At 36.7% G+C, this 17,953-nt stretch overlaps 2 long non-coding RNA genes across 2 annotated transcripts; both read left to right on the top strand.

Annotated features, from left to right (window-relative positions):
• The first annotated feature begins 1,217 nt into the window (after positions 1–1,217).
• Positions 1,218–3,832, top strand: LOC131399334 (uncharacterized). The gene is made up of 4 exons (XR_009217102.1): positions 1,218–1,286; positions 2,802–2,909; positions 3,001–3,090; positions 3,768–3,832. It is a non-coding gene; the product is annotated as an uncharacterized LOC131399334 (long non-coding RNA).
• Positions 3,833–9,646: 5,814 nt separating this feature from the next.
• On the top strand, positions 9,647–12,293 carry LOC131399222 (uncharacterized). Its single transcript, XR_009217089.1, has 3 exons — positions 9,647–9,749; positions 10,388–10,467; positions 11,817–12,293. It is a non-coding gene; the product is annotated as an uncharacterized LOC131399222 (long non-coding RNA).
• Positions 12,294–17,953: the final 5,660 nt, after the last annotated feature.

Below are 17,953 nucleotides of genomic sequence, written 5' to 3'. Positions count from 1 at the left end.
TTCTGTAAATCTTTTGCGTGGGGGCAAAGTTAAAATTGGTATGGTGTAGGGGCCGGCACGGTGGCACAGCAGTTAAGTGTGCGCACTCCGCTTCGGCGGCCTGGGGTTCGCAGGTTCAACCTCTTGTCAACCCATGCTGTGGCGGCATCCCCTGTAAAGTAAAGGAAGATGGGCATGGATGTTAGCCTAGGGCCAATCTTCCACAGCAAAAAGGGGGAGGATTGGCATTGGATGTTATCTCAGGGCTGATCGTCCTCAAAAAAAAAGTAAATAAAAAAAATTGATATGGTGTATTCTGAAACATGACTGCAATTAATTAGTAAGATCTGGCACATGGTAGAAAAGAGCCCTTAATGGAGAATCATCCTGATGTTCTTGATCGTTCTTGATTTTTTTTTAGTATTCTTTGGCATCTTTAAATCTTTCAGAGATTGAGAAATGAGTACTTAAAAAAATAAAAAAATATACTTTGAGTGAAAATGTGGTTTTTCACATTGTATTTTCAGTGATTAATGAAAATTTAGTGAATTGATGACCTCCTTCTAAGTTTTACCAGAACGTGTGTGTGTGTGTCCGTGTCCTTCACTTATGCCAACAACGCTTTGCTGAATGAGGGAGAAGGCCCAAGGATAGGGAGAGTAGGTATATACTTAATTTCTGCCTGGCTTCTAGATTATTCTTTTTTAAAAAAGTAATTTAGTTGACTTTCTTTGTGTAATTTAGATATACTTTAACAAACTGAGGAACTTGAACTATATAAAATATCTTCAGTATTTGCATCTTAAAATGTAGTTTTAGAATTGTTCTACAATCAAAAAAACATGTAAAACAGTATGAAAATCTGAGCAAACAAGTGTTGTGTATCTACTTTAATAAATGGTTATTCTCTTTTTTTTTTTTACTGTAGTTTTGTAATGATCTTTCTAGAATCAGTGTTTGAGTTTTTAACGTTTAACTATCTTTAAGTTGATAATAAATCCTGTGAAAGTGGACTTTTTAGAAATAATTAAATGAAGCTATGTTAATATTACTGTTTAACTCATTTACATTTTACCTGGATATTAAGTATAAATTGATTTGGATGATAAATTGGTAGCTAGTTACTGAAAGTGTATGAATTCAACATGAACTGGCTTTGCCTGATTTTTAGGCTTTGGGAAGCTGGTTGGAAGCAGTGGTACTACAAGAACAAATTTGACGTTGATGCAGCTGATGACAAATTCCGTTGTAAAGTTGTACAGTCTTACGTTGAAGGGCTCTGCTGGGTTCTTCGATATTATTACCAGGTACAAAATGAATATTTTCCTCTAAATCTCTAGTTAATCATTTTAAGAAAATAGTTATTTCTATAATAGTGTGTGTTGTTGAGCTGTATTCTGAAATTGAACCCAGACTCATATTTTCAAGCTTCCTATAAAGAAATTCATTACTTATTAAATAAGATTTGTTTGTAAAGCCTTTGAAGCTCCTTAGGTGTTAATATATAAACGAAGCTAATTTTTGTTATGCTAAAGAATTTCAGCATTAAATACTGTGGTTGAGAGTACTTGGTCTTTAAAATTATTAAAGTTTATTGTTTTGTTTAGTTGGAATAAAAAATAACAGAGTAACTAATACACAGTTGCTAAATGACTGAACAAAGGACAAAAGCCTGGAAAATAACTGGTAAGAATTTGAAAGGAATTTGAATGATACCATTTCCTCCATATAGTGTAGTGATGTTACATGAAGTGCATTCTCATTGGAATAATCTGTATCTGACTTAAAGCTTTTGATAAATGAGATGTCAGATTGGTGAGAGATTAGGCGGACATATAGGGGATTGTAGCACTGATAATACCTGGTTTCGTGCTTGGGGAGTGAAGCAAATTTGATGTGACTTGGGAATAGGTGAAGTTTGTTGGAAAGTAGAAAGTAATTTAATACACTAAGTATCAATTGTAAAATATTCTCATTTCGTGTTTTACTCAGACCCTCAACATTTTTCTCCCCAAAGCTCCCAGTACCTAGTTGTATATCCTAGTTGTAAATCCTTCTGGTTCTTGTATGTGGGACACCGCCTCAGCATGGCTTGATGAGCAATGAGTAGGTCCGAGCCCAGGATTCAAACCAGCGAACCCTGGGCCGCTGAAGTGGAACGTGTGAACTTGACTGCTGTGCCACTGGGCCCGCTCTGACCCTCAGGATTTTAATTCACTAGGCGCAGAGTCAAAACTCATTTCAGGAAGGTTTCTCTTTTCTTTGAGTATAACTTACTGTTTTTTCTTTTTGATTGGTTTACTTAAATATTTTTAAAGTAAAGAGAAAGTTTTCACATGAAAATATAATAGGGAATTGTAAAATGAAACTTTTGGCTCTTTTACTCTCAGTCACTCTTCTAGTGATGTCCCTTACCCACCTGTACACTCAGTGAGTGTCAGCTGCAGTTGTTCTTCATTTTATGGGATGATAGCAGCTCTCGAGTTGGAAAGAAATGTCACCAAACACATTTTAAGGATAAAAATCTTCACCAAATTGTGTTTGTTAGTATAAAGTTTGGTATTAACTACTGATTATTAAAGATGCTTTGCAGTATTTTTTAAATCAAGGAGCCGTTGATACGCAGTAAAAGTTTAGATTTAATCCAAACATCTTTGAGGACTCATGGAAAAAAATTAATACATGGAATATGTACCAGAAGTCATATGTTTTATCAGTAGAATATTATAGGTTGATAGTTTAATTTTTTTGTCTTTACCGTGTCCATCATTAACATAGATTTGTTTTTGTTGTTGTTTTCTGTTTGTTTTTACTGATTTTAGGGCTGTGCTTCCTGGAAGTGGTATTATCCATTTCATTATGCACCATTTGCTTCAGACTTTGAAGGTGTTGCAGACATGCCTTCTGATTTTGAGAAGGGTACTAAACCGGTAAGCTTGAGTATTTAGAGCCATAACATTTGTAGAATTTTGGCTTAGATAAAAATTGTGTCTTATCTTAAACTTTTTTTCTTTCTTGCAGTTTAAACGACTGGAACAACTTATGGGAGTTTTTCCAGCTGCAAGTGGTAACTTCCTACCTCCATCGTGGCGGAAGCTCACGAGTGATCCTGTGAGTGTCTTAGTTTTTGAGTGTGTTGATAACTGGATTTTTGTCGTACATTTTGCTAGCACTAGTCACAATTGCTTTTGCATCTTATAGTTACAATAGTGAAGTCCAGAAACAAAGTAAAAGTATTTGGATTCTTCTGTATATTTTTTGCTACTTTTTTTTCCCTGCTTTCCTTGGCCATCAGTACCCTACCCAGTAAATAAAATTGATGTGTGTTTGGGAGAAATTCTTATAACAGTCATTTTGTTCTCAGCATACCTGTGAGTCATTATTTTTATTGGTTCCAGCCATGTGTGGTGGGTACCAGAGCATGAAGGCTGGTTTACCTGCAGTCACCGCTGCGTGTGTTTTGTGTCCTAGCTAGAAAGAGTGACACCCAGCTGAGAAGTAGGAATTATTAGAGTTAATAAACTCTTCACTGTCTTGGGCCCACAGTCGTCAGTTCTAAAATTCTTTTATAATAAGGCCTTTTTATTTTCATCTTTTAAAATAAAATTGTTAATTTTGTTTTTACTAGGCCCAGGATTAGTGACCTGATATCTTAATAACATTTTTTAAAAGGAATGAAACTTCATTTTCTTATCAGGCCTGATAACTTGAATGAAAGTTGTATCAAATTCTTTATAACAGAAATATGTGACTTTTGTTTTGAATCTTTGCTTTTCTCCCTGATACAGGATTCTAGTATAATTGACTTCTACCCTGAAGATTTTGCTATTGATTTAAATGGGAAGAAATATGCCCGGCAAGGTAAAATTTAGACATTATTCCTTTTTGTTAAAATAATTTTCTTCTTTTGGTAAACTGTAAGCAGACATGATTTATGGGATGAAAGAATTTCTGTAAAAGATAAGTATTTTAAAGATTATATGTGAAATTTTGATATTTGTTCATCTAACCTGGGAGTAGCAATGATTAACAGTAATTTTAATAGTAGCATTTTGATAAACAGTAAATTGAGTTGAAATAGATTAATGATTATATCTTTTGTCTCCTTTGTGATTAATTAATGGGATGTGGGACATGCTCCTTCCATCAGTAGCTCATTGACACCTTGTGAAGTTGCTGAGAGTTGTAGAAACATGAAGTGTCCATGTGGAGATTCACTTATACTCCGTGGAAACTTTTGAAACAAGTATTAGAAATTTAGTTTAAATACTTGGCATTAATCATTACTTAAAGTTTATTTATTATTTACATATCTATTTTCTCATTCCTTCTGTTCACAGTTTTTGTAAGAATGACAATATAAAATTAGTACTAAATTTAAGGTACTGTTGATCACTCACCAAATGTGTGATGATGACTGAATGTAAAACACAGTGGAGAAGTTTCTCACACAGTGAGCCAACGATTATTTCACACCTAAGCCCCTTTCAGCAAATTATTTTAACCTTTTCTTCCACCATATATTTTTCTAGGATAATAAGCAGTTTGGTAAAATCATGTTTTCACTCTTTTTCCTTTATTATTCCCTGTGATGCAGATGACCAGTAAAATGACTCAAAGAGAATTGTGGCGCAAAGGGGAGTAAATAATAATTTATAAATTGAAAATCATTATTTTTTGAGATTTTAGGGTTGACTTTTGGTTATGTAGTAACAGAAATTTCATATTACTTTAATGGAATGATAATGAGAATTGCAGCCTATTGATCGGGGTTGTGTAAGTGTTGTGGTTTGTGGTCATATTTTGTTATATATCAGTGGATTGTGGCCTTAGGTTGTTTTTGAACGTGTTTTGTGGAGGATGTTTTGATTAAACTGGAAGGAGAAGAGACATAAGAGAATGGGAGGCAGTAAAGTAATAGTATAAATACATAAATAAGTAAATATATTTATGTAAGTGTTTGTTAAATAAATCCTCGCCTAGATTTTTTAAATAAATGAGTAAATATATAAGCGTGCAACTGACTTGCTGAGTGTGTCAGTGTGGTGTGAATCATCCAGAGGAAAAGGAAGGCGTGCACAACAGTTACAGTGTCTCCACGTCCTTGCCGAGATTTGTTATTTTCTGATTTTTGATAGTAGCCATCCTAATGGGTGTGCAGTGGTGATCACTGTGTTTTTGCTTTCCATTTTCCTAATGATTAGTGATGTTGAACCTTTTTTTCATGTGCTTATTGGCTATTTCTGTCTCTCCTTTGGAGAAATATCTGTTCAAGTCCCTTGCCCATTTTTGAATTGGGTTTTTGTTGTATTGTAGGAATACTTTATATATTCTGGACACTAATCTCTTATCAGATATATGATTTGCATGTATTTTCTCCCATTGTGTGGTTTGTCTTTTCACTTTGTTGATAGTGTCCTTTGATGCACAAAAGTTTTTAATTTTGATGAAGTCTAATTTTTGTTGGGCTGTTTGGTGGAGGTTGCCTGTGCTTTTGATGTCATATCCAAGAAATCATTGCCAAATCCAATGTCATGAAGCTTCCTCCCTGTTTTCTTCTAAGAGTTTTCTAGTTTTAGCTTACATTTAGGTCTTTGATCCATCTTGAGTTCATTTTTGTATATGGTATAAAGTAAGGGTCTAATTTCATTCTTTTGTGTGTGGATGTCCATTTTCCCAGCATCATTTGTTGAAAAGACTGCCCTTACCCCATTGAATGGTCTTGGCACCCTTGTTGAAAGTCATTTGACCATGTATGTGAGGGTTTATTTTTGGGCTTTCTATTCACTTGGTCAATATGTCTGTTTTTGTGCCAGTCAGTACCGAACTGTTTTAATGACTGTATCTTTGTAGTAAGTTTTGAAATCAGGAGGTGGGAGTCCTCCAACTTTATTTTTATTTTTTAAGATTGTTTTGGCTATTTGGGGTCTCTTGAGATTCCAGATGAATTTTAGGATGGGTTTAAACTCAGACCTTTAATATTTCTATATTTTTATATGTTATATAAATATTTTTATTTATTAGACTGTAGCAAGAAGACATCTTTCTTGAGGTAAAATTTAGTACTATTAGGAGATAGTCATTTCTGCATATGTCTTTAAAACTTATCGGAAGTCATGATAATAAGTAAGTTCTTGTCTAAGTTGAGTACATCTTTTTTTTTTAATTTTTTTTTTAATTTATTTATTTTTCCCCCAAAGCCCCAGTAGATAGTTGTATGTCATAGTTACACATCCTTCTAGTGGCTGTATGTGGGACGCGGCCTCAGCATGGCCGGAGAAGCAGTGCGTCGGTGCGTGCTCGGGATCCAAACCCCGGGCCGCCAGTAGCGGAGCGCGCGCACTTAACCGCTAAGCCACGGGGCCGGCTCAAGTTGAGTACATCTTAAAATGATAGAAGATAAAATATATCTGGGTACTTTTTCAACATTTATTGAACATATGTTCTTGCAATGTTGTGTTTTCATAATATTTGCTTAGTATGTATTAAAGGAATATAGCATAGTCATTTCAAACAATGTATTTTCTACATAAACAGAGAATTTAAGTAATTTGATCAAAGTCACACAGTGGCAGCACTGAGATCGGAACCTGGAGAGTATGACCACTGTGTTTACCTAAGTATTACCACTGCTTGGGCTGCCTCTGTGTTGTTGAGAGGATTGAATGAGCTCATGCATGTAACGCAGTAAATCAGTGGGAAAAAAGTAGGAAAGAGTAGCTGCTGTTGTCGTGTTTACTGTCAGCTCCCTCTCAGGCAGGACCATCATCACATCTGGGTGTGAGACGTTCCTTCCCACCCTGGCCAGTCAGACTGTTGCTTAGTAACCTTATTGCTGTCATTAGCACTGCAGGTTGCTTACTGTTTGGAGTTAGATTCTGGAGTTGATATTGAAGGAAAGTCTTTCTGATGATTTGTTTAAATCCTAAATCTAGTAGGTAGAAAACAAAAGCTAGATAATGTAGTTTTGCGTGATACAGATTTTGTTAAGTGTATGACTAAATAAAACTTGACCACTGCCTAGGTTTTTTCTACGTAAGTGTTTACCGGTAATTGATAAATAGCCTTACTCAGATGATGGATGTTAATAATCCTTGAAATCACTTTTTGGACCTTCAGAATTCACACTAGAACCTAGTTTCTTTTTAACTTTCAAAAATCTATATATTCCCCTACTAGGTAGTCAAATTGAACATGTTTCCTAATTTTGAAAATATGGTAGCTAAATAATTTAAAGACAACTTTGGAAACCTTTCATTTCTCATCATTTTAAGGGGAACAGTCACAAATACAGCAGTTTTGAGTGGCAGTGGTTTCAAAATTATTTAGCTCTAGTCAGCATTTCTCGTTATTTATCTTAAAATTTTTATTTAGCCAAAATACTATTTATAATATATATAATAATTTACAGCAGAATATATATATGCTTCAATAACGTTGCATGTTTTTGTAGTAATAGATAATTGTATTCCAGTGTGATTCTTTGAAAATTATGCGTGTAGGTCCAAATAATGACCTTAATTCCAGCACACTCCAGAGGACAGTTTTCAGCCTAAAAATGAACAGCCACTATTCTACATGTCCTCCCGGAGACAAAGTTATTTAAACAAGTCTAAAAATTTTTTGTATATAAATTAATTATTAGGTTTTTTTTTAAAATAATTTTATTTATTTATTTATTTTTCCCCAAAGCCCCAGTAGATAGTTGTATGTCATAGTTGCACAGCCTTTTAGTTGCTGTATGTGGGATGCGGCCTCAGCATGGCCAGAGAAGCGGTGCGTCGGTACCCGCCCAGGATCCGAACCCGGGCCGCCAGCAGCAGAGCGTGTGCACTTAACCACTAAGCCACGGGGCCGGCCCTAATTATTAGGTTTTAAAATGTAAACAGAATACTATGCAATTTTAGAGCTGAAAGAGACGTTCCACATATTCCAGTTGAACAGACCTTCTGAGTATTTTGGTTGAATGATCTCTTTTTACAAAAGAAGAAACCAAGTCCTAGAAAGATAAAGGGATATGCTCAAGCCCTTAGGAGATTACTGGCTTGCCCGAAGGCATCCTAGTAAATAAGTAAGGTGAGAACATAGACCGGTGTCCAGGTGGCCACTTGTTCATTTAATTTAAAAATTTTGTCATCACAGAGTAAAGATTCAGCAAACGTGGTTTTCCATATGAACCCTTTTAAAGATGGAAAACAAATAGAATTTTTTCTTCTACCACCACGGGGAAGTATTTCTATCTGAAATTTGGCTAAATAGAGTTCAGTTCCAAAATGTTTTTATATCAGCAGGGAAATTCTACTAGAAATGTTTATATGGACCAACGGTAGTTGCAATTTAGGTGATCCTAATAGCTGGGCCGCTTGGTGTGCATTTGTCTCCCCCGGTGTTGCTCTGTTGCCGTTCGTGGATGAGCGAAGGCTGCGAGCTGCCCTAGAAGAGGTATATCCAGACCTCACTCCAGAAGAGAGTAAGGATCATACTTCCACTTGGTCGACATTGAGTCTGTGTAATAGAGACTTTACATTTCCTAGTAAAATTAGACCTTTTTTTTTCATTTGTCAAATTTCCCATAAAGGGGGCATAAATCATTGATTTGACTTCTTTATGACAAAAGTTAACTTTGCTTCTTAAAATTTATTATCCATAAGTTGCATAGTAATTAAATACAATTTTTTAACTTACAAGTGTTTGTTAAATTTATTAAAAAGCAATACTTCAAGAATATCTTCTGACTTTTTGATTCTTTTTTTTTTGTTTTTGTTTTTTTTTTTGGTGAGGAAGATTTAACCCTGAGCTAACATCTGTTGCCAGTCCTCCTCTTTTTGCTGAGCACGATTGGCCCTGGGCTAACATTTGTGCCCATCTCCCTCTACTTTATACGTGGGACACCTGCCACCGCATGGCTTGATAAGTGGTGCATAGGTCTGTGCCCAGGATCCGAAACTGTGAAACCCTGGGCCACCAAAGTGGAGTGTGCTAATTTAACCACTACAGCACCCGGCAGGCCCAAGACTTTGATTCTTGTATAATATGCATACACAAAAGTATTTTTGCATGTTGGGAGGGTATTATTAATTTCCTCCATCTCCCTTCTTCCCTTCATCCCCACCAAATAACAATAACTTTGCTTGAAAGGTTAGGTTGAAACAAAAGCATTTGCCCTCATATTGCTAACTTGAAATGTTATTTTACACAAAAGGTGGCATTTTGTCGTTAATAGTGACAGTTAAAGTATTGGGAAATTGTAAAGCTGGGCTTTGTTGGAAAATTTATTTAATACTAGTATAATAAACCTATTATGAACCATCCATAGAATAATCTTTGTTATTAGATGATGCAATTTATTTGTATTTCCTCAGAGAATGTCTATATGTTTCTTATAGTAAGAAATTAAGTTCTGTATAAATAAGAAAACTTTGTCCCTTATCTTGCAAGACTGTATTCAGGTATCTTTTAGGGATAATTTTTTCTGATAGTCATTGATCTTCGAAACTTTATTGTCAAAGCTTTGTTTCTTCTACAGAGATGCATCACACGTTTAGGTCTATTATTTTTTGTAAACTTTATAATTAAGTTTTTAAAATTTAGGTGCTTCCTATTTTACTCTCATAAAAGTTGCTTTTGTAGGTATAATTGTTAGATCTTTATTCTTTTCTTACTTTCCCCCAGCTAGAACAAATAGTCTTGGAGGCGATGTCTTATTTGTGGGGAAACATCACCCATTGCACGACTTCATTTTAGAGCTGTATCAGACAGGTTCCACAGAGGTATGGTCTTTTTTGCCATCATTAAGTGTTTTCAGTTAGTATAAATATTTGGTTAATTAATTGAGAATGCATTTAAAAATTTTTGGTAAAGTAGAAAAAAAAATTTACCATTTTAACTGTTTTTAAGTATATAAAATTCTGTGGCATTAAGTCCATTCACGATGTTGTGCAACCATCACCACTATCCATTTCCAGATCTTTTTCATCTTCCCATGTAGAATCTGTATACCCATTAAACAATAGTAAACAATACTTCTCCATTCTCTGCTCCTCCCAGCCTCTAGTAATCTCTCTTCTATTTGCTCTATGAATTTGCCTCTTCTTGGTACCTCATATAAGTAGAATCATGCAATATTTGTCCTCTTGTGTCTGGCTTATTTCACTTAGCATAATGTATTCAGGGTACATCCATGTTGTAGCATGTGTCAGAATTTCATTCCTTTTATGGCTGAATAATACTCCATTTTGTGTACATACGCCATTTTGTTCATCCATTCATCTGTTGATGAGAACTTGGGTTGTTTCCAATTTCTGGCTATTAAGAATAATGCTACTGTAAACATCGGTGTCCAAGTATATGTTTGAGTCCCTGATTTCCATTCTTTTGGATATAGAATCAGGAATGCATTTTTCCACAGCCAGTGGGTGTACCACCTGAACTATGTCATGGGATTCAAGGAAAGTTTTCTTTGGATGAAGAAGCCATTCTTCCAGATCAGTAAGCATTCATTTGTGTATAATTGGGTCAACTAGGAGGAAGTTTAGTTAGCATCTTTTTCCTTGTTGCCTAAATGTTTTATTTTCTAGTAATAGTGAGGAAACAAAATAACAACAACAGAAATCTGCTGGGCTAAAAAGGACTTGGTATCAAAGCCCAGCTCTTCAGCATAGTAGCTCTGTCAGAGCTGTGACATGTCTGAGCTGTGACATGTCTGACAGAGCTACTATGTCAAAGAGCTGGGCTTTGATGCCAAGTGCAGGGAGCCCTGGAGGTCCCTAGGGAGATCCATAATAATACTAACATGTTATGATCTTATTTCCTTTTGTTGCTCTCTTTCTTTCTTGAGTGTACAGTGGAGTTTTCCAGAGGCTAAATGTAATGTGATATCTCAAGGGACTGAATCAGAAGCAGATAAGAGAATCCATCTCTTAAGATAGATATCAAGCCAGATATTAAAAAAATTTTCAAAAATGTAAAATAATGACATTTATTTTTGTTTTACCTTGTAAAATAGTTTTTCATAAAAAAACATTATGTTGAGTAAATATCTGTGTATGTTGTGTAATCTATTACTGTTATCTTTAAATTAGTATTTTTAAAAGATTTTCAGATTTCTTAATTAATTTCTTAATTTTCAATTAAAATTAACCTTAATTTTTAATAGGTAAATACTGATTGACATAACCAACATAAACAAAAGCTCTTTGAGGTCCTCAGTTTTTAAGAGTGTAAGGGGGTTCTGAGATCAGAGTTTGAGAACTGCTGCTCAAGGGTATATATCGAGGAATAGAATTTTGCTAATGAAAGATGTATCTTCATCTTTTCTGGATAATGTCGGGTGGTTTTCCAAAGTGATTACACTATTTTATAATTTCAGTGACTGTTTGTGAGACATCTTGTTGCTGTACATTCTTGCAAACCCTTGAAATTGTCACTACCTTAGTTTTTGTCAATCTAGTGGATGCCTGTTGGCACCTTGTGGTTTACAGTTGTGTTTCTCTGATTCCTAATGAAATTGAATGCCATGTGGTATATTTATTAACCGCTTGGTTTTCCTCATTTATGAAGTACCTATTCTCTTTTTCTATTCACTTGTCTGTTCCCCCAACCCCTCCTCATGGTTTGTTGGTATTCTTTACAAATTCTCGTATAAGCCCTTTGCCCATAATAGTTTTCTGTTAATGAGCTTACAAACAAGGAAGATGGGGTCCTTTTTTAAAGATATAAATGATCATATTTTGTTGGTGCATTTTAATGATTTCTCTTTCTTAAAGCAACATCTTACTTCCGCTTAGCAAAAAGGTTACAATTTACGAATAGATAATTCTTCTCTTCTTTCTCTTTAGAATAGTGTGTTCTCCTGTTCCCATGTTACGGGATCTGACACAGAATGCTGCAGTCAGGTCATTTTTCCAAAATACGTGACATTCGCCCAAAACACAGCTCTGAGCTTGCAAATAAGTTTAAGATGACCTCCGATTCACGAGGAAATGGCAGCTATTATTCCACCAGTGCTTTGAGATTGGAGAGTCCCTGTATTGCAGACCTCAGAGCAGAGCCTCTTGACTTTAAATTATGTGTATTGTTAAGGTTACTGATTTAACAAGCTTGTTTCTCAGCTTTCTGGTTTCCCCTGACAACTTCCAATTCTTCCGGGATTAGGAAAGTGGGAGGTAGGAAGTAGGAGTTCCTAGGGATAGTTTGCTGTATAGGAGCAAACAGACCTCTACACCCCAGAGGCCCACACAGCGTCACTGTATTATAACAGGTTGTTTTAATTATGTTATAGTTGTGGCCCTGCAGAGTTGAAAAAGCAGACTGTTATATACTTGATCTTGGTTAAGTTGAGATAGAATGAGTTTGTGGAAATTTTTATCAATAATTATTATAAACTTAAAGGGCTAATTTCTGCTATCTGAATAACTTATTTATAGTTCATTTCTTCAATGGTAATAGCATTTTCTATTGAGCAAAAATCATGTAAAATGTAATATGACTTTAGAATAAAAATCAACAAACTTACCTACTCATTTGTGTAATTATTGTATATAATTACTAATCTTGATGGCAGGGTTTATGTTGTCATTTTCGTCAATCTTTAGGCAAGACTAAGGCAAACACATTCTAGTAATTCAAGTGTTTCATAGAAGCCTGCTTGGGAAGGCTATTCCTGAATCCTCCTTTCCCGCTCATTGTTGCTTTCACTCTCAAGAAATAGGTTAGATTCTACTTAGATTTCTCATTGTGAAGTACAGGCATATTTATTTTCCTGTCTTGAATGGATTTAGATAGCAACTGCGATTCTAGAAAGTCTTTTATTTCAGGAAAACTGTGGGGAATTTGGAACATCTTCCTAGATGAGTTGCTTTTGTTTATCTTCACACACAGTTTTGTTTATCTTGACCCACAATTTGTCCTGACTCTTTGTGTTTGGGCTCTTTTGTTGAGGGTGGAGTTCAGAATTGTAAGCTGTGCTCCTGCACGCGTCACGAACAGTCTGGCTCTGACAGGTCCAGTGTGGACGCTGCCTATTAATGCTTGGGGTCTGCGGCTGGCAGTGGTGCTGCGGCCCAGTGAATCCCACTGGTTCCCTCTTTGGATTGTCACTTGTTTGCTTGTGCTCCTCAATTTTTCTGCATGTTTTCGAGGGCCTTCCTCCCCAGCCCTTTGGAAATGGTTAATTCTACTTAACTTTCTAATTAGTTAGAGAGACTTGCCCAAGAGAAGAGTTACAAAATTGACAGATCCTGGAGTTTTTGTTTGTATGATGTTACTGTTGTTGGTTTTTTTCCTGAGCCTGAAGGGGCCTGTGGTATTATTTGGCGTCCACTGTGTTCACAAGATTGTTAACTTTATAAAACAAATCCCAGATCTAGGTGCATATTTAGGTCTATATTGAAAATAACTTCATAATAAAATTGATCTGAGTTAATTTCCGAGATTTGTGAAAGACCAAAGTTAACTTTGACTTTATGAGGGATTTTCAGTGTTTTCTCTGAGGGGTAATGTTGAGGCTGAGATCCAGTTTACTGCAGTTTTTTGTGTGTTTGTTTCGAGGCTTGTACATCCCAGTGTTGTGTCTGAGACTGCAGCCTCCAGTGCCAATTGCCAGTTATTTCTCTCTATTTTGACTCCTGGCATTTTTTTCCCTTCTCTGTTTGCATATGGTATTCCATTCCATATTTGAGAAGTTGTTTCCTCAGGTTGAATTTAGATGGGTTCTTCCCATTACATTAAGTCTTATCTGTAGTGTTGAGAAAGTATATTATAGACGTTATTGAAGTGTCTTAAGTTCACAGAAGGATCCTTAGAGCATAGAGTCGGCTGTAAGCTAGGAGATCTTTTTTTCTCTAATTCTGATTCCATAAATCATTCAATGTGTTAGTAACTCCACTTTGAATAGAACTGAGCTATCTCCCTTACTTTTCCTCATCTTGCTCTTCACCATTGTAATTTGCTTAGACATAATATTTTTAGAATAATTCTTTGTTAACTTTTAATATATAAAACCTGCATATGATTTTAAAATTACAGAAGAGTTATCTTCCCAGTGCAGCAAGCACAATTTTCTGTTCATCTGGAGGAGTACACACACGCGCACACACATACACCCCTTTGTTCTACCTCAAACTCAGTGCTCCAGACTGACGTCTTTGTCCTGTGCCCGTCCCCAGTTCTCCTTGCCAGTCTCTCCTTTGTGTCCCTGGGCCTCCTGTTTCCCCAGGTGCCCAGACTTGGGAGCCCATTATATGCTTTGGCTTCTCACTCTACATTACTCCCTTTATCTACACCACTGTTGTGGAATATTTTTTCTTTCAAATTATTTTTCATATGTGGCTGTTCCCAGTGAGCCTGTTTTGTATTTTCTTCTCCTGAATTACTGTTGCGATCTCGCAGCTGCTTTATTTGATTCCACCTTCCCCCTGAATCTATTGGCTTATCGTTCTTAAACACTACTGGCCCTCAGAAATCTTTGGTTGCTCTGTAGTGCTGCTGGAATTACGCTCATTTGCTTTTTCAAGGAAGGCCTTTTATAATTTGGCAGAGCCCTAGCTCTGTGTCTGAATCCCCACAGTTCTTCAAGGACACTTGTTCCTTGCTACCCAGGTGGGTCCCTTCGGTATCCCATTGACCTCTATGCCTTCCTCCCATTGTTTGGAATGTTCTTCCCCTTTGTAGCCTTCATTGCTTTTCTTATCTTCTAAAAGGTAATCTATAATTTGTGTCATCTTTATATTTGTTATTTTCGTCAGTAGCATTGTTAGGTTTTTCTTTTTCTCTCATCGCACCTAGCATAGTTTTAAATCCATGTAAAAGCTCATTTGTTCATAGTGTTGGAACCAGTGTTTGCTAAAGTCTTCTAAGAGCCTAAACTTATTTCTTCAGGGGAGTATTTTCAAACTTTCTGTATTCACCTTTGGATGAATCAGGCAAAGGATAGAATGTTTCATCTCTTCAAGGAGATTTTTAAAAAATGTAATGTGTGTCAAGATAGATTTTTTTTTTTTTTTTGTGAGGAGGACCAGCCCTGAGCTAACATCCAATGCCAATCCTCCTCTTTTTTGCTGAGGAAGACTGGCCCTGGGCTAACATCCATACCCATCTTCCTCCACTTTATATGGGACGCCGCCACAGCATGGCTTGCCAAGCGGTGAGTCGGTGTGCACCCGGGATCCGAACCGGCGAACCCCGGGCCGCCGCAGCGGAACGTGCGCACTTAACCGCTTGCGCCACCGGGCTGGCCCCTGAAGATAGATTTTTTAATATAACTGTTACTGCAGTGTTTGTCAGGCTCATGGTTGCCGAGCAGATGACTGAGAACCAGACGCCTGCAGGAGGCGGAGCACATGCAGCCAGGAGCAGACTCGATGGTTGAAAACACTTGGGAGAGTTTAACTTTCACCGCATGTAATACTTCATAGGACGCTGCACTGGTTAACCTCTTCTGATAAAATGTCAAAAAATACATCTTAAGTCCTATAAAACTCTTTAAGTGTTTTAAAATATCAAGTCTATGAATTGTGACATCTTCCCTGCCAGAACAGTTTGCCTTGGTGTTGCTGATGTAGCTTTAATCGTGGAATGTATCTGGGAAAGGTAGAGTAAAAGTGAAACTTGATATTTGGAATTTTCTGCTTTCTTTGTGAAGTGTGCTAGTGCTCTCAAACAATAATGATACTTAAAATAGCATTTCTAAGGTTAATTCTTAAAGTGAATTGAGTCAGAAAAAGGTGTCGTACATTCTGTTCCTTTTCTATTGAGACTTGCTACAGTATTTTCTTACTAATAGTGTTTTAAGTGCTACTTGTGATACAAATAAAAGCACTGTTCAGTTTCCTTATTTTCAACTATGCTTAAGTTTTAAATTTTTATTTATTTTGTCCTGGGTGTGTTTATGAAGACAGACTCCTTTTAGGTTGAGCCAGCAACTGATCAAAGAAGAATCAGTAAATATATATGCACTGTTCAGTACTGCCTCGGATAAATGTAAGATGCTAAGGGATACTAAAACGTATGCAGTATGTTTCCCATAAAAATAATTCATAATTAGAGATGCATTCAGTGTTCAACTACGGTGGCCACACGAGGTTCATGATGGACAGGAATGTGGTTGGATGATGTCTGGTAGGTAGTCGCCTGAGGATTCAGTAAGGTATCATGAAAAATTCTGGGAATAAGTGGAGTGAGGCTGGGTTATGAAGGACCTGGATAGATTGTCATAGGCAGTTTGACTTGATGTAAACTTGGTTTAGACCATTTGTTGGTTATTGAATTTGAACAGCACAGGGAAATTTTAAGAAAATTCTGAATGCAAAATATATTAGAATTGCAGCGCGAACTAAGGTAGAGATTAGCTAGAGCGCACAAGAATGGAGACAAGCAATCCCAAATATAATTAAAGGCTCTGAATAGAATAGAATAGAATGTTTATCAACATAGTTAGATAGAAATAGGAATCCACAGATTTTTGCTAATTCAGAGGAGAACCTCAGACTGGGAAGAATGTTTAGAGTAATGATGAGGACTTCAAGTGCTTCTAAAGACTATCACATAACACTATATATTTAACAGTGTACATGAGAATAAAAACAACACAAAAATTCTCATTTATCAGAAAAAATAATTTTAAGTTTTAAAACATTTAGAAAGCATTATGTATTCAGAATGCTGATGCCATTCTCATGAGTGGATAGGATTTAAGATGAGGCACCTTTCTTGACATCAGTGAATTGGCCTCCTAACACTGTAACTAATCTAGAGAAATTTATTTAATTTCTGTTTATATGGAGACAGGAGTTTTCTTTCTCTGAATTTCAATAGGATGACATTTTCAACCACTACTCGGGCTGCTTTTTCATGTATAAAATGTGTGTGAGAGGTGGGGTTGAATGAGAGTTTAGATAACCTCTACTACTCGATAACACCCCAGAAATTAATGATTCCATCTATATGATAGTGTACATTTGAGTGGTAATTCAGGGAACTCACCTGCTTGCACTTTAAATGCCAAACCATTTCCTCCTGACTCTCTGATATATATATATATATATTTGTGTGTGTGTGAGGAAGATCAGCCCTGAGCTAACATCCATGCTAATCCTCCTCTTTTTGCTGAGGAAGACCGGTTCTGAGCTAACATCTACGGCCAATCCTCCTCCTTTTTTTTTTCCCCCAAAGCCCCAGTAGATAGTTGTACATCATAGTTGCACATCCCTCTAGTTGCTGTATGTGGGATGTGGCCTCAGCATGGCCTGCGAAGCAGTGCGTCGGTGCGCGCCCAGATCTGAACCCGGCCGCCTGTAGCAGAGCCCGCGCACTTAACCGCTAAGCCACAGGCCGGCCCCTGACAGTCTGATATTGATGATAGGAGGAAAAGCCCAAGAAGATGAGTAAGTTGCTTCGTGTCGTGAATACAGTGATTTAGGGATGCAGCAAAATTTAGTTGAATGAGAACATCTTCCAGAAGTAGGCAAATCTGATACTTACCTAATTCACTGACCAAGAACTAATCACAACTGCTTTGAGTCTCGGTTTCCTCACCTGTTAAGTGGGGACACAGGAATAAGCCCTGCTTCAAAGGCGGATACTGAGTGTCAAATGGAATATTATATACAAAGTGTTTAGCAGGGAGCCTGGACATAGGAAACGGCAAGTGAGAACTGCTGGCACCACTGCTGTTAATATTATGGATGTCAATATTAATAATTATAATGATGATTGTCTTAAATAGTTTTCTGTTGTTGTCTCTTGATTTCCCATGGAGAGAGGTGTACACGCATTTCCCCATCAGCAGGAGTTCAGCACCCCACTCACTGTGTAGGTGTGCCATATCCAGGGGTTTGAGCCCTGCAGACACAGCCACAATCATAGCTGGGATCCCATAGCCAAAAGGATACAGAAGCCTCTTCTTGAGTCTTTTTGTGCTGGTGTAGTTGGCCACTTTGAGGTTCCTAATGGTGAGGAGGAGCTGCTGTCCTTCCAG

The sequence above is a fragment of the Diceros bicornis genome, chromosome 37, assembly GCF_020826845.1.
Source record: "Diceros bicornis minor isolate mBicDic1 chromosome 37, mDicBic1.mat.cur, whole genome shotgun sequence".
Lineage (NCBI taxonomy): Eukaryota > Metazoa > Chordata > Mammalia > Perissodactyla > Rhinocerotidae > Diceros > Diceros bicornis.
This window is presented reverse-complemented; position numbering and strand designations above follow the sequence as displayed.